Source organism: Erinaceus europaeus, chromosome 11 (genome assembly GCF_950295315.1).
Source record: "Erinaceus europaeus chromosome 11, mEriEur2.1, whole genome shotgun sequence".
In the NCBI taxonomy this organism is placed as follows: domain Eukaryota; kingdom Metazoa; phylum Chordata; class Mammalia; order Eulipotyphla; family Erinaceidae; genus Erinaceus; species Erinaceus europaeus.
The window spans coordinates 90,315,809-90,331,589 of record NC_080172.1 but is presented as its reverse complement, the minus strand read 5'-3'; the positions used below and the strand labels follow the sequence as shown (position 1 = coordinate 90,331,589).

General features: G+C 40.6%; 1 protein-coding gene across 1 annotated transcript in view; it reads right to left on the bottom strand.

Moving 5' to 3' along the window:
* EEIG2 (EEIG family member 2) overlaps positions 1-15,781 on the bottom strand; it is a 71,532-nt gene that overhangs the window by 40,118 nt on the left and 15,633 nt on the right. The window lies entirely within an intron of this gene.

The window sequence follows — 15,781 nt, the reverse complement described above, 5'->3', positions numbered from 1 at the left end:
ATGAGGCCTCACTATTCATTAACTTCAAGTTCAATCCATATTTATTTCAAGTATGTTGGGGCATATCTTGGTGTTTAAAATATGAATGTGGGGGAGTCAGGCGGTAGCGCAGCAGGTTAAGAGCAGATGGCGCAAAGCACAAGGACCAGCGTAAGGATCCAGGTTCGAGACCCCAGCTCCCCACCTGCAGGGGAGTCATTTTACAAGTGGTGAAGCAGGTCTGCAGGTGTCTATCTTTCTCCCTTGCCCCTGTCTTCCCCTCTTCTCTCCATTTCTCTCTGTCCTATCCAACAACGACATCAATAACAATAATAGTAACTACAACAATAAAACAACAAGGGCAACAAGAGAGAATAAATAAATTTAAAAAGTATATGTGAATGTGGAAATGACAGTGCTTTTTGAACTTTTAGGGCTTAGTTTACTGCAAATGTGAGAGACAGAAATCCAAATGTCTCTCTTCAATAAATGGTGCTGGGAAAACTGGGTTGTAACATGCAGAAGAATGAAATTGAACCACCTTATCTCACCAGAAACAAAAATCAACTCCAAATGGATCAAAGACCTAGATGTCAGACCAGAAACAATCAAATACTTAGAGGAAAACATTGGTAAAACACTTTCCCACCTACACCTCAAGGACATCTTTGATGAATCAAACCCAATTGCAAGGAAGACTAAAGCAGAAACAAACCAATGGGACTACATCAAATTGAAAAGCTTCTGCACATCCAAAGAAACTATTAAACAAACAGAGAGACCCCTCACAGAATGGGAGAAGATCTTCACATGCCAGATATCAGACAAGAAACTAATCACCAAAATATATAAAGAGCTCAGCAAACTTAGCACCAAAAAAGCAAATGACCCCATCCAAAAATGGGCAGAGGAAATGAACAAAACATTCACTACAGAGGAGATCCAAAAGGCTAACAAACATATGAAAAACTGCTTTAGGTCACTGATTGCCAGAGAAATGCAAATTAAGACAACACTAAGATACCACCTCACTCCTGTAAGAATGGCATACATCAAAAAGGACAGCAGCAACAAATGCTGGAGAGGTTGTGGGGACAGAGGAACCCTTTTACATTGCTGGTGGGAATGTAAATTGGTCCAGCCTCTGTGGAGAGCAGTCTGGAAAACTCTCTGAAGGCTAAACATGGACCTTCCATATGATCCAGTAATTCCTCTCCTGGGCTTATACCCCAAGGACTCCATAACACCCAACCAAAAAGAGGTGTGTACTCCTATGTTCATAGCAGCACAATTCATAATAGCTAAAACCTGGAAGCAACCCAGGTGCCCAACAACAGATGAGTGGCTGAGAAAGCTGTGTTATATATACACAATGGAATACTATGCAGCTATCAAGAACAATGAATCCACCTTCTCTGACCCATCTTGGACAGAGCTAGAAGGAATTATGTTAAGTGAGCTAAGTCAGAAAGATAAAGACGAGTATGGGATGATCCCACTCATCAACAGAAGTTGAGGAAGAAGATCTGAAAGGGAAACTAAAAGCAGGACCTGACCAAATTGTAAGTAGGGCACCAAAGTAAAAACCCTGTGGTGAGGGGTAGACATGCAGCTTCCTGGGACAGTGGGGGGTGGGAGTGGGTGGGAGGGATGGGTCACAGTATATTGGTGGTGGGAATGGTGTTTATGTACACTCCTAGTAAAATGTAGTCATATACATCACTAGTTAATTAATACGTGAGGGGGAAAATTAATTGTATGTCTCGAAGTTTTTCAAAACACAAACTGAATCTTTTTAATATATAGGCTGTGTAATTGACATGCAGACTCTCTCAAAAGCCTAGACCAAGTAGATCAGAAGCAACCAATAGCACAGCTATATACAAGATACTGGGTACTGTACAGCAAACCCTAACAAAAGGACTTTTCAAAGTTAACCCAATTACCAAATAATGTGATGATAACATTAACTATCGATTGTCTTTTTGAACCCTAAGACAGCAGGAACCTCACATCTCCACTATAGAGCCTCTACATCCCCCAGTCCTGGAACCATTGGATAGGGCCCACTTTCCTGTATGCCTCTCCCAATCCATATCAAATAATATTGCATCTGCCGATCACAACCTAACCAACACAACGATTGCCACCTCAACATGCTTCACTTCAGACTGTGTCCAGAGACTACACGTGTGGAATGACAACCCTTCAGCTTCATTACTCGGGTGAGACCTTTCCTTTCATAGTATACTCTAATTCCATCTCAGGTGGTTCATTTTCTAACAAAGTCCCAAAACCTAGATATACACCAGTTTCTGTGAGAGAGAGCATATGTTCACACGTATCCGTAAACTACTGCAAAATATATACCTGAAAGCAGAAGTACACTAGAGTTTGCAGTCAGTACCCCCCTAACACTTCCTCTCCACTATTCCAAGCTTTGGGTCCATGACTGCTCAACAATTTGTTTGGCTTCGTATGTTAACTCTCTTTTCAGTCACCAGGTTCCAGATGTCATCAGGATGCTGGCCAGATTTCCGTGGACTGAAGACCCCACCAATGTGTCCTGGAGCTCCGCTTCCCCAGAGACCCACCCTACTAGGGAAAGAGAGAGGCAGGCTGAGAGTATGGACCGACCAGTCAACGCCCACGTTCAGCGGGGAAGCAATTACAGAAGCCAGACCTTCTACCTTCTGCAACCCACAATGACCCTGGGTCCATGCTCCCAGAGGGATAGAGAATGGGAAAGCTATCAGGGGAGGGGGTGGGATATGGAGATTGGGTGGTGGGAATTGTGTGGAATTGTACCCCTCCTACCCTATGGTTTTGTTAATTAATCCTTTCTTGAATTAAAAAAAAAATCCAAATGTATACTTATTCTAAAATAAAATACTGTCAGTTTTATTCCTAGTCCAGTCATAAAAGCAACAGTAGCTGACATCTACTGACATTTTATTTATTTCAGAACAACCTTTAAGAGGTAGTTGATTTTGTTCTCACTTCATAAATAAGGAAAATGAAACCTTGGTGAAAAGTTAATGCTAGGTTATTTAAACAGGAAATAGCAGAACTAGCATTCAACACAAAATCCTACAGCTGTTTGAAACAAAACAGGTTTAGGGTTTAACTGTTTTGTTCTTAACCAATAACACCTGTGGGTTAAGATAAGAAAGTCAGTCATTAGCCACTAAAGCTTACCAAGGACTTTCCACATGGCTACACATGCACATAAATTGACCACTAGGGGCGATAGCTCCCTCAACTTGTGGGTGTTGTGTGAAAAACTTTTGAAGAGCACCTGCACAGAGGAATGAATAGTAGGCAGAAACAGAATCTGTGCCACTGCCTTTTCCTGACTGGACAATCCCAAGAAATGACAAGCCAGGTGCATGCTAGATCCCCTTTAGAATCAAAGTGCTGACTCATGTCAGAGAGTCAGGTTGGGGACTTACTGTCAGACTATCTCCCTTGTGCTCAGCAAAAGCCCCACATTATTTAACAGCTATTTCTTAATCCCCTTTCTGTATTTGGCAGTATTAACTTAATTTAGTTTTTCAACAGCTCTTTCCTGAAATGCATCAACAGCTTCCTAAATGACATTTGCTCAAACTGGCCTTCTTCATCTCAAGCATAGTGACCTTTCCAAAACAGAAATTGGCTAAAGCCATTCTTCCACTTAAAATTTTTTAACGCCTCTCTACATCTTATTTACCTCCTTAACATTAGCAGCATTGTTCCCAGCGTTCTGCCTACATAATTTTTTTTATAAACATTTATTTCTTTTTGAGAGAGAGAGGGGGGGGGGAAAGGGCAAGCTGAGCACCACTCAAATCTGGCATATGGTGGTTTGAACCTGAGGCCTCAGGGACTCAAGCATGCACGAAAGACAGAACAAAAACAGCATTTTGGCACATTCAATGCCAGGAATCAAAATCAGGACTTCATGCTTTCAAGCCCAACACTCTAGTCACTGTACCATCTCTCAGACTCACCCTGTTTCACCTCTTAACCTACTGTTTTACAGTGCTTGTTGTTTCCCATATACTTTGCGATATTTTTCATTTGTATGCTTTTGTTCAAGGTGTTTTTTTTCCCCCTTGTACCACTCATTCTGTCTCCCAACTTTGCACATTCACCAGTTTATCCACTGAGGCACCTCTTAGGCTGCCCATTCCCTAGTTTAATTATAATTCATTCAGTTTCGTTATTATCTCCTCTAAGAATCATTCTCCAATGGATGAAACTCATGTTCTTCCTGACTTGGTCTGTCTTAGTTCTTAGAATACCTCAGTGCAGGGGCCAGGCAAGAGCACACCTGGTTAAGTGCACATATTACAGTATGCAAAGACCCAAGGTTCAAGCCCCTGGTCCCCACCCGCAGGGTTCAAGTGTCTCTTTGTCTCTCTCCCTTTCTATCTCACCATTATCTCTATCTAATAAATACAAATATATATATATATTTTTTTAAAAAAGAATCCCTCAGTGTCGGTCACTCCCCATTGCAGAGCATTACCTCTCAGGAAAGGGCTGACAAAAACTGGCTCAGTTGGCTTCCTCCATCATTCCATCCAGTCTAGTCTGTTTCCTAAAACAAGGTCCTAATGTCCTTTTTTTCTGCATTGTTTCTGAAAAAATTCTCTAATGGGCACATATATTGTGTACTCTCTTTTCAAATTTGTTTTCTTTTAGTGAGGCACACAGAGTGATACACAGAGAGAGGGAGACACAGACACTAGAGCCATTGCTCAGCTCTGGTTTATGGTAGTAATGGGGGGGGGAATTGAATCTGGGACTTTGGAGCCTCAGGCATGAAAGTCTTTTTGCAAAGCCACTGAGAGATATCCCCCACTCTTTTAATGTGATAGAGAACAAGGGGGAAGTGGAGGGAGAGTGAGAAGGATGAAGGAGACAGAGTGACAGAAAGAAAGAGGGAGAGACAGTCAGAGACACCAAAGCACTGCTCCCCATTTAGATGCTGCTCTACTGTTTTTGCCTTTCTCATTCCATGCAGTGCTGGAGACTGAACCTGGAGTCCCATGCATGTACTCCACTGCTGAGCTACTTCCCCAGCTCCTGGTCACATCTATTTCCAATGAACCAATATTGCAGATGATTTTTAAAATTTATAAGTTTAAAAACTATTCTATCTAGTTATAGAAATAATAGTAAACCCTTATCTGTGACCTTGGGAGAATTATTGCAGTTTCCAGTAGAGGGAATGGGGGACACAGAACTCTGGTGGTGGGAATAGTGTGGAATTACACCTCTGTTGTGCTATAATTTTGTAAATCAGCATTAGATCACTAATAAAGCAAAATAAAATAAAATAAAATAAATGAAATGCTCTAGCTTGGGGAAAAAAAACAACCAAAAACTACTCTATCCTTTTCTTCAACAAAGTGATATTGAAGTTGAGGAAAACAAAGAAACAGATGGAAGGTCTCCAGACTTTAGAGCAGAACCTGCACTGGTTTGCCCATTCCCAACCTTTAAGGATGTTCTTGCTCTTAACTCTCCTCTCTCCTTCTGTATCTACCCAAGATACAGAACCAAGAGTTTCTCTTAGTGAAAAAAAATTGGTCTTTCCTCTTTTTTTTTTTTAAGATTCATTTATATCTATTAATGTGAGAAAAAGGGGAGGAAAAGGAGGAGGGGAAGGGGAGGAGGAGGAGGGGGAGGGGAGTAGTAGGAGGAGGAGGAGCAACCAGAGCAATGCCTCATACATGTAAAGCCCAAGCTTGAACTTGGGGCCTCATGCTTGAGAATCTAAAGTTTCATCCACAGCATCACCTCCTGGGTTATGCTCTGTCTTTTTTTTTTCTTGTATTTTATTTATTTTATTTTGTTTTTGAGAGATGCAGAGAGAGAAAGACACAGAGAGAAATACCAGAGCACTGCACAGCTCTGGCTTATTGTGGTACGGGGAATTGAACCTGGGACTTTGTCTCCCCCCTACCCTGCTCTGTCTTTTCTTTACAAAAGGTTAAACAGAAGTAAATGCTAATGTAAATAATCTTCCAGTTTGATGGTATCAAAATAGCATCTGTAAGATACTAGACAATTTCTCTAAACAAAAAAAATTGTGTGCCTGAGGCAATTACTCAGAATGTGTTTTTTTTCCTCACACAGAGATGTACGCACATGCCTATACATACAATTGTCAAAAAGCTGTCCAAACTAAAAAAATAAAAGGCAAAGTTAGTTCAGACAGTTTGTTATACTAATGGGTTACCATGGAAACAAACTGACTACTTGGCGACTGAGACAAAAGTCACATTAGTAAGTGATTTCCGTTATATGAGTCATTAGTTTCCTATGAGTTTCATACAGTTGCTTAAACACTTTCAAGAAAGCAACAGAATGATTTGTGTTGGTACTATGGAAAGCCAAGTATTTTGAAGATAAAATGATAATGTTGCTGACTGAGAAATACAAATAGAGGATTTAAAAGATAAATGTCACTATGGTCATTGTTTATGCTTCAGAAGAGTTGAAAAATCTTGTCTTCAATTAATACAAAAAAAAAAAAAACACCTGACATTAGGCAAAATGAAAGCTACAGTACCATTTTTTTGTGACAACTTATTGTACCAGCATACCATCCAATTTAATAATCTAAGAATAACTTGCATATTTTTACTCTAGTACATATTTTAAATTATGCTGTGCTGTAGTGATCCAAGATGATTTTAACTTAAAAAAAATACTGATAAGAACTTGCTATGAGAAATGCAATCTGTATTGCCAGACAGCATTACCTCATGGAGGCTAAGAGCCTGGGACCACAGCCAGTCTGCTTTGTACACATTCTGGCTCTGCTGCTTGCTGGTGTCATTACTGGACACATCCCCTAACCTCTCTATATTCCTGTCTCCTCCTTTGTGAACCAGGAATGGTAAGCGTACCTATATCTCGGGAGAATTTCTGCAAGCCAAGTGAATTATTATATGTAGTACTTGGGGCAGTGCGTGGCTTAGAGTGAATTTGAATAACAAAAGATGTTATTATCAAGGATATAAATAACTATCAGTCCATCTACATTAGCCAGAGAGAAATAATTGTTAAATACATAAGGTTTTTTCATTTAAGATTAATAAAGATTTGGGAGTCAGGAGGTTGCGCAGTGGGTTAAGCACATATGGCGCAAAGTGCAAGGACCCCATGTAAGGATCCCGATTGGAGCTCCTGGCTCCCCACCTGCAGGGGAGTCGCTTACAAGCTGTGAAGCAGGTCTGCAGGTGTCTGTCTTTCTCTCCCCCTCTCTGTCTTTCCCTCCTCTCTCCATTTCTCTCTGTCCTTTCCAACAACGACGACAACAACAACAACATCAATAATAACTACAACAATAAAAACCAACAAAGGCAACAAAAGGGCAAATAAATATAAAAATTAAAAAAATTAATAAAGATTTATATTTAAAATTATATATTTAAAAAAATTAGAGATCAGTCCCTACCTACCCAGTCCCTACCTACCAAGGGAAAGCTTCACTAGTGGTAAAATAGCACTACAAGTCTCTCTCTCTCTTTTTTTTTTTAATTTATTTTATTTATTTATTCCCTTTTGTTGCCCTTGTTGTTTTATTGTTGTAGTTATTATTGTTGTCGTTGTTGGATAGGACAGAGAGAAATGGAGAGAGGAGGGGAAGACAGAGAGAGGGAGAGAAAGATAGACACCTGCAGACCTGCTTCACCGCCTGTGAAGCGACTCCCCTGCACGTGGGGAGCCCAGGTTCGAACCAGGATCCTTATGCCAGTCCTTATGCTTTGCGCCACCTGCGCTTAACCCACTGCGCTACAGCCCGACTCCCAAGTCTCTCTCTTTCTTCTCCCCTCTATCCTCCTTATCTCTCAATTTCTGTCTCCCTTAAATACATTTTTAAAAATTAAAAAGAACAAGAAAAATCAATTAAACTTTGCATCATATGACTTAAGAAAAAGCAATAAACCTAGTGCCTGTTCTTTCAAAAGAATTTACTGTTGAAGACAAAAAAATTGTACTTTGTGAATAACTGAAAAAAATGCATAAAAAAACGGAGTCGGGCAGTAGCGCAGCGGGTTAAGAGCAGGTGGCACAAAGCACAAGGACTGGAGTAAGGATCCCAGTTTGAGCCCCCAGCTCCCTACCTGCAGGGGAGTCGCTTCACCTGTGGTGAAGCAGGTCTGCAGGTGTCTATCTTTTCTCCCCCTCTGTCTTCCCTCCTCCCTCCATTTCTCTCTGTCCTATCCAACAACGACAACATCCATAACAACAATAACTACAACAATAAAAAATAATAATAATGACAGGGAGTCGGGCTGTAGCTCAGCAAGTTAAGCGCTGGTGGCGCAAAGCACAAGGACCGGCAGAAGAATCCCGGTTCAAGCCCCCCAGCTCCCCACCTGCAGGGGAGTCACTTCACAGGCGGTGAAGCAGGTCTGCAGGTGTCTGTCTTTCTCTCCCCCTCCTCTCTTCATTTCTCTGTCCTATCCAACAACGATGAAATCAATAACTACAACAATAAACAAAACAAGGGCAAAAAAGGGAATAAATATTTAAAAATATTTTTAAAAAACAAGGGCAACAAAAGGGAATACATAAATAAATATTAAAAATATTTTTTTTAAAAACAAGGGCAACAAAAGGGAATAAAAAATTTTTAAAACAGCTGTAAACAATTTCTTTAATCAACCAGTTTTCTTTTTTTTTTTTTTAAATATTTTATTTATTAATGAGAATGATAGGAGGAGAGAGAGAAAGAACCAGACATCACACTAGTACATGTGCTGCGGGGGTTGAACTAGGGACCTCATGCTCAAGAGTTCAGTGCTTTATCCATTGTGCCACCCCCTGGATCACAATCAACCAGTTTTCAAGTCAAGAAATAAATGGTTCCTTTTTGTCTGTAAAGGTCAAATTATTTGACTGTATGTCATTTCCGAAAAATATATATATTTGACTGTATATTCAACTGTTCACAGCCCTACCTCAAACTCTCAGATTTCATCCCATACCACACATATTTGCTGGCTCTTCAGTAAAATGATTTATCCATTATTTCCTAGTAAGTCACTATGCCCCACACGTACCTTTAGGTAGACATACCTTTAAGCTATTTTCTCCTTTAAGATGCTCTCCTAAATGTTTTTCTTTTTCCCACCAGAGTAATGTTCAGCTCTGGTGGATGGCAGTGCAGGGGACTGAATCTGGGACTTGGAAACCACAGGCATGAGAGTCTCTTTGTATAACCATTATGCCATTTATCCCTATCCGCCTAAGTGTTTCCTAACCTTCTACTATCTAACTTCATCCATAGTACATAAAGGAAAAGGGAGAATTTTTAAGAAGATCTGGACTCAAGTCTAATTTCAAACTTTTCAATTTAAATGGTGTTGAACAACTACTCCCCTTTATATAAGTTTCCTCTTTTATGAAATGTTCATAGTAAATTACTAATTGAACATTTGTTGCCTGAATGTATTTGTTTTAAAAAAAAAATGTACTTCAGGGCCTGGGAGGCAGCTCTATAGGAAAGGAAAGGGCATGCCTTACCATGAATTAGATGCTGGGTTTGAATCCTGCCACCATGTAGGAACACCATGGCTAGCAGCAAGGGAACTCCACGGGTGCTATGATGGCCCCCAACCCTCAAAAAGGGGGAGGGAGACTGTGGAAATGGTTCAGTGCTATCATGCACACACAAGGTCCTGAGTTTATCCTCTACCTCTGCATTGAAAAAAAAAATTACTTTGGGAGTCGGGCAGTAGCCCAGCGGGTTAAGCGCATGTGGAGCTAAGCGCAAAGACCAGCATAAAGATCCTGGTTCCAGCCCCCGGCTTCCCACCTGCAGGGAAGTCGCTTCACAAGCGGTGAAGCAGGTCTGTAGGTGTCTTTCTCTCCCCTTCTCTGTCTTCCTCTCCTTTCTCCATTTCTCGTTGTCCTATCCAACAAGAACGACATAAATAACTACAACAATAAAAAAGGGAATAAATAAATATTAAAAAATTACTTCAAGGGTACTTTGAAATATAACTGAGGTGTGTGTGTGTGTGTGTGTGTGTGTGTGTGTGTGTTTGTGTGTGTGTGATGTAGAAAGCACAAAGTGTCCAAAGTATCATGAATCAAGACTTCTTTTCTATGATATGGTTCCTGATTTCCAGACTAGAAGTCCTTTCTCTCTCCTCTCCTCTCCTCTCCTCTCCTCTCCTCTCCTCTCCTCTCCTCTCCTCTCCTCTCCTCTCCTCTCCTCTCCTCTCCCCTCCCCTCCCCTCCCCTCCCCTCTCCTCCCCTCCCCTCCCCTCCCCTCCCCTCCCCTCCCCTCCCCTCCCCTCTCTTTTCTCGCCCTGCCCCGGCCTGCCTTGCCTCTTCACCAGAGCACTGCTCAGCTCTGGTTTTTGGTGTAGGGGATTGAACCTGGGACTTTGGAGCCTCAGGCCTGAGAGTCTCTTTGCATACCATTTTGTTATCTATCCCCACCCAAATTATTTTCTTGTTCCTAGTAGACTCCTGGCACTTTTCCTTCTTTGTCACTGTACTTTTATTTTGTGCCATTGAACTCCTATTTTTTTTTTAATTTCTTTTTTGGGGAATTAATGTTTTACATTCGACAGTAAATATAATAGTTTGTACATGCATAACATTCCCCGGTTTTCTATATAACAATACAACCCCCACTAGGTCCTCTGTCATCCTTCTGAACTCCTATTTTGAATTGTTTTCGTACCTGTAAATACAACATTGAGACTTATGTACATTTTAATTAACACATTCTTTTATTTTTTAATTTAGTTTTTAAATTATTATTAGTAATTTAAATATTGATTTACAGAATTACAAGATAATAGGTACAATAAATTCCACACTGTCCCCACCCCCAGAATTCTGTGTCCCAATTCCCTCCATTATTCGAAACTGCAGTAGTTTTCCCAAGATTACAGATATGGGCTGACTATTATTTCTGTTTCTGTCTGTCTGTCTGTCTATCTGTCTGTCTATCTATCTATCTATCTGTCCATTTATTCTATGGTCCTGTTTTCTCTCCCTTTTTAAGTCACACTTAGACCTATTACTGAGTGTCCTTCCTTTTTTCCTCTTTTCTTTCTGGGTCTGGATGGAATTGGGATTCAGAGCCCTCTTGTCATCTTCCCCTAACATTTATCCCCCTCTGGGAGAATTAAACAAAATTCTTTTTGGGGTGCAGATGGTGGGAGTTCTGGCTTCTGTGACTGCTTCTCTGTTGGTCATGGGCATTTGCAGATTCCCTGGGATATGTTTAACGAAGCTTTGCAGTGTGTTATAAAAGTATCATTCCTAGGGGGTTGCATTGGATCGACCTTCTCGTGGTGCATCCCGTGAGTACCCATTCATTGGGGAAACTGACGATTCTTCCTAGCCGACTGAATCCACATGGATCCCAGTCACTTTCAAAGCCAGCAACAAGCAGCTCCTGACAGCTTTCAACCTGATGCTGTTGACTGGCTATGGAAGAAGGGCAAACGCTAGAAGAAGAATCATTCCTAGGGAGTCCGACGGGTAGCGCAGCGGGTTAAGCTCAGGTGACGCAAAGCGCAAGGACTGGCTTAAGAATCCCGGTTCAAGCCCCCCCGGCTCCCTACCTGCAAGGGAGTCACTTCACAAGCAGTGAAGCAGGTTTGCAAGTGTTTATCTTTCTCTCCCCTTCTCTGTCTTTCCCTCCTCTCTCCATTTCTCTCAGTCCTATCCAACAACAACGAAGGACATCAATCATAACTACAAAAATAAAACAACAAGGGCAACAAAAGGGAATAAATAATAAATTTTAAAAAAGTATTGTTCCTTTGGTATTATCACAAGCATGATTATCAAAAAGGAACTCTATGGTACCAGAGGCAGTTTTTCTGGTCAGAGATTAAACAGTAAATTTCAAAGGACATGACTAAGCAATGAAGACCTGTTTGGAGATAAAGAGAAGGCTGAAGAGTGTTTACAATCTTGAGAGTTAAAGGAGCTAATGACTCAGTCGGAATGTTACAGTATAGCACAAACAGTACAACTGCTTTACAAAGTCTCTCCTTCCCCTCTCAATTTCTGTACCTTTCTTAAATAAAACTTTAAAAAGGTAAAAAAAAAAAGTACTAGATGTCACAATGAAGAAAAACTCTGCTGATGAAGTAAATTAAAATAAAAGACACTGTAACACTAGTTAGTCCTACTGTAAAAGTGAACAGCTGATGGGAAAGGACTGAAAGATCTACATAGTGCTAAAATGATGAACTTTCTTAGAGAAAGACATAATTACATCTATAGAAACAGTCTCATCACCTGAGCATATGTGGAATCAGTACCATCTGAAGAACAGATACAGAAGACTGAAATAAGAGACACAAATGGTACATGGCATGAATGACTAAAACTGTCTGCCCTTCATTTCAACGTCCACAAGTTAATCAGGGCTTATCACTGTTAACTGTTCACTGTCTATCAAAAGTCAAAATAAAGTGAAAAAATAATCTAAAAAAAAAAAAAGGATGAACTTTCTGAGCTGGGTGGTAATTATGCACATAGCACAGAAAGCACAAGGACTGGTGTAAGGATACCAGTTCGAGCCCCCCCTGTGGAGGGGGTCACTTCAGAAGCAGTGAAGCATGTCTCTTTCTCTCCCCCTATCTGTCTTCCCCATTTCTCTCTGTCCTATCCAATAACAATAACAAAAATAATAACAATGGTAAACAACAATAATAACAACAATGGTAAACAACAAGGGCAACAAAAGGGAAAAAATAGCCTTCAGGAGCAGTGGATTTGTAGTGCAGGCATGGAGGCCCAGTGATAACCGCAGAGGCAAAAAAAAAAAAAGGATGAACTTTCAAAGGAGTGGTATACAGGTTGGTAGTGAATATATTGGGGTATTTCATTTAAAAAAAATATTTATTTATTTATTCCCTTTTGTTGCCCTTGTTTATTGTTGTAGTTACTAATGTTGTTATTGATGTTGTTGGATAGGACAGAGAGAAATGGAGAGAGGAGGGGAAGACAGAGAGGAGGAGAGAAAGACAGACACCTGCAGACCTGCTTCACCGCTTGTGAAGCAGTTGGGGGCTCGAACCGGGATCCTTACTCCAGTCCTTGTGCTTAGCGCCACCTGCACTTAACCTGCTGTGCTACCACCTGACTCCCTGGGGTATTTCATTTTTTAAAAAGGATTATTTATTGCTGAGAGAGACACACTGGCACATGTGATGGTGAGTGGGGAACAAACTCAGGACCTTATGCTTAAGAGTCCACTGTGTTATCCACTGCAACACTTCCTGGCCCTGGGATCTTTCTTGGGTATCACAGACCTGCTATGGTATCTTCTGCAAACTGTGATCGGAAGAAGTTTCAGTCAAAGGTCTATACATCCCACTGTATCATTTGGCAAGCCTGTTGCCATTCTTTTTTTTTTTTTTTCTTAAGATTTATTTATTTATTTATTTATTTTCCCTTTTGTTGCCCTTGTTTTTTTATTGTAGTTATTATTGTTATTGATGTCATTATTGGATAGGACAGAGAGAAATGGAGAGAAGAGGGGAAGACAGAGAGGGGGAGAAAAAGACAGACACCTGCAGACCCCTCTGCAGGTGGGGAGCCGGGGGCTCGAACCAGGATCTTTACTCCGGTCCTTGCGCTTTGCGCCATCTGCGCTTAAGCTGCTGCGCTACTGCCTGACTCCCGTCTGTTACCATTCTTTACATGGATGGAAAGCCCCAGTGAGAGCACAGCAAGTGAGCTACAGAACTGGCAGTAAATATTTACAAGAGCTTCTCAATTATTTTTTTATCTGTGCTGGTTTTATCCAGGTTACCTTAACAAAAGCAGCTCTCAGATGTACTCAGTTGGTACTAATTTATAACTTGTCAAATTAAGAAATTCATGTGCTGATATTAGAGCCAATCCTGAGATCCTGGCTGCTTCAGAAAAGCTTAGTTTGATGATATAATGAGCTTACAGTCCTCAACTATATATAATCACAAGTGTATGCCATCTATATTACTAACTTAATAGTCAAACTTATCTTTTCATAAGTAAAAAGCCATGCTAGAAATTATAAAGGTTTACAGGTGTAAAGCAGTTGTTGTTAAAATTCGGAGGCTCCAGCTGGCCGGGCTAGCTTCATGGGCGGGTAACAGAGACGACCAGAGACATACGGCTGGGCAGGGAAGCTGTATTTCTTTATTCAGGAACAATGATTCATAAACTAACCCAAACTAATCACCAAACAGAACTCTGTTGCCTCTTTCCCCCGCAGCGGTGCCAAGCACTCTCGAACTCTGCAACTCTGGAACTCTCTCGGGGTTCCTTGGGGCAGGGACAAGCGGGCCTGTGAAACTAGCAGGACTGAACCAATTTTCTTGGCAGGGGGAGAGCTAGAACAACCCAATGTAAAGCATACAACAAGCAGTGCTATATTGTCTCTCCTCTTTCTCTCTTTCTCTATATATCACCCCCTCCCCTCTCAATTTCTCTCTGTTCTATCAAGTAAAAGAACAGAAGGAAGGAAGGGGGGAGGAAGGAAGAAGTTTACATTTTAGAAAAAGAAATTTAAAGGTATTTTATGGTTCCTTATAAAGGTGTTTTTACTCATTTGGCCTGTAAGCAGTTTTTTTAAATTTTTTTTTATTTTTGCCTCCAGGGTTATGGCTCAGAGCCTGTACTGTGAAACCAGTTCTTTTGGAGGCTGTTTTTCCCATTTTATTGCCCTTGTTGCCAGATAGGACAGAGATAAATCCAGAGAGGAGGGGGAGAGAAAGATAGACACCTGCAGACCTGCTTCACTGCTTGTAAAGTGACCCCCCTGCAGGTGGGGATCCTTACGCTGGTCCTTGTACTTCACGCCATGTGTGCTTAAACCCGCTGCGCTACAGGCCGGCCCCCCATAAGCAGAATTTTTAAATTATTTTATTTTTCAGTTACATTATTTTCATATTACTACATTTATTTATAAATGATCTTTCTAGCTACCTTTACAGCACCACTGCCTCTAATTTGCTTCTGCTTGTGCCCAAAGGAAACTGTGACATCCACAGGACAGTCTAAGTCCACTCACTTGACCTATTAGGCGTAACTGTGGTCATTATTCCTAAACCACAAAGAATAACCAAAAAGGAGAGACTTTCATACCCAAGATGGTACACAGAGATGATATTTTTAAAAATACAATATCTCTCAAGACCTTGAACTGGCCTCAGAAAGTTAACAACTGAAGATAAAAATGTCAATAATTCTATATTTAGAAGCCAGCACTAAGGAAATATCAGAAACTGCTATTGAAATGTGGTTGCCGTTTGTGAATAAGGAAATGGACCAAATTTTGGCTCAAAAGTAAATGTCACTAAATGAGATTATTGTAATGCTATGCTAGTGATGACTCACTGAAATGAAACAAACATGTAAAACCCAAAACCAGTATGTTGGGCAGTTCCTTATTTCATTAGGACAAAATAAGTCACAGATGCAAGCTAGTTTCTTTCAAAAATTTATTTTAACTGACATGTCACTGCATTATAAAACTATACAGATTTCAAATGTACATTATTTAAAAGGAACATGTGAATGCCTCCATCTCTACTGATAAACCTGAATTGGTTTTAGTGTCCACATGCTTGTTTTATGAGGTTCACCTGCTTGTTTTTTGCTACATACCACACCAGTGATGTCATACTGTGTTCTGACAGCTGGTTCCTAAACCACAATACCTGATAATATTTAATTAGGAACAGCTGGATTTTCTTCTGAAACCAGTACAGGTCTCTGGAGAGAAAAAAAAAAAAAGTTTTCTTTACAACGAGTTTTCAACCATGGAGGA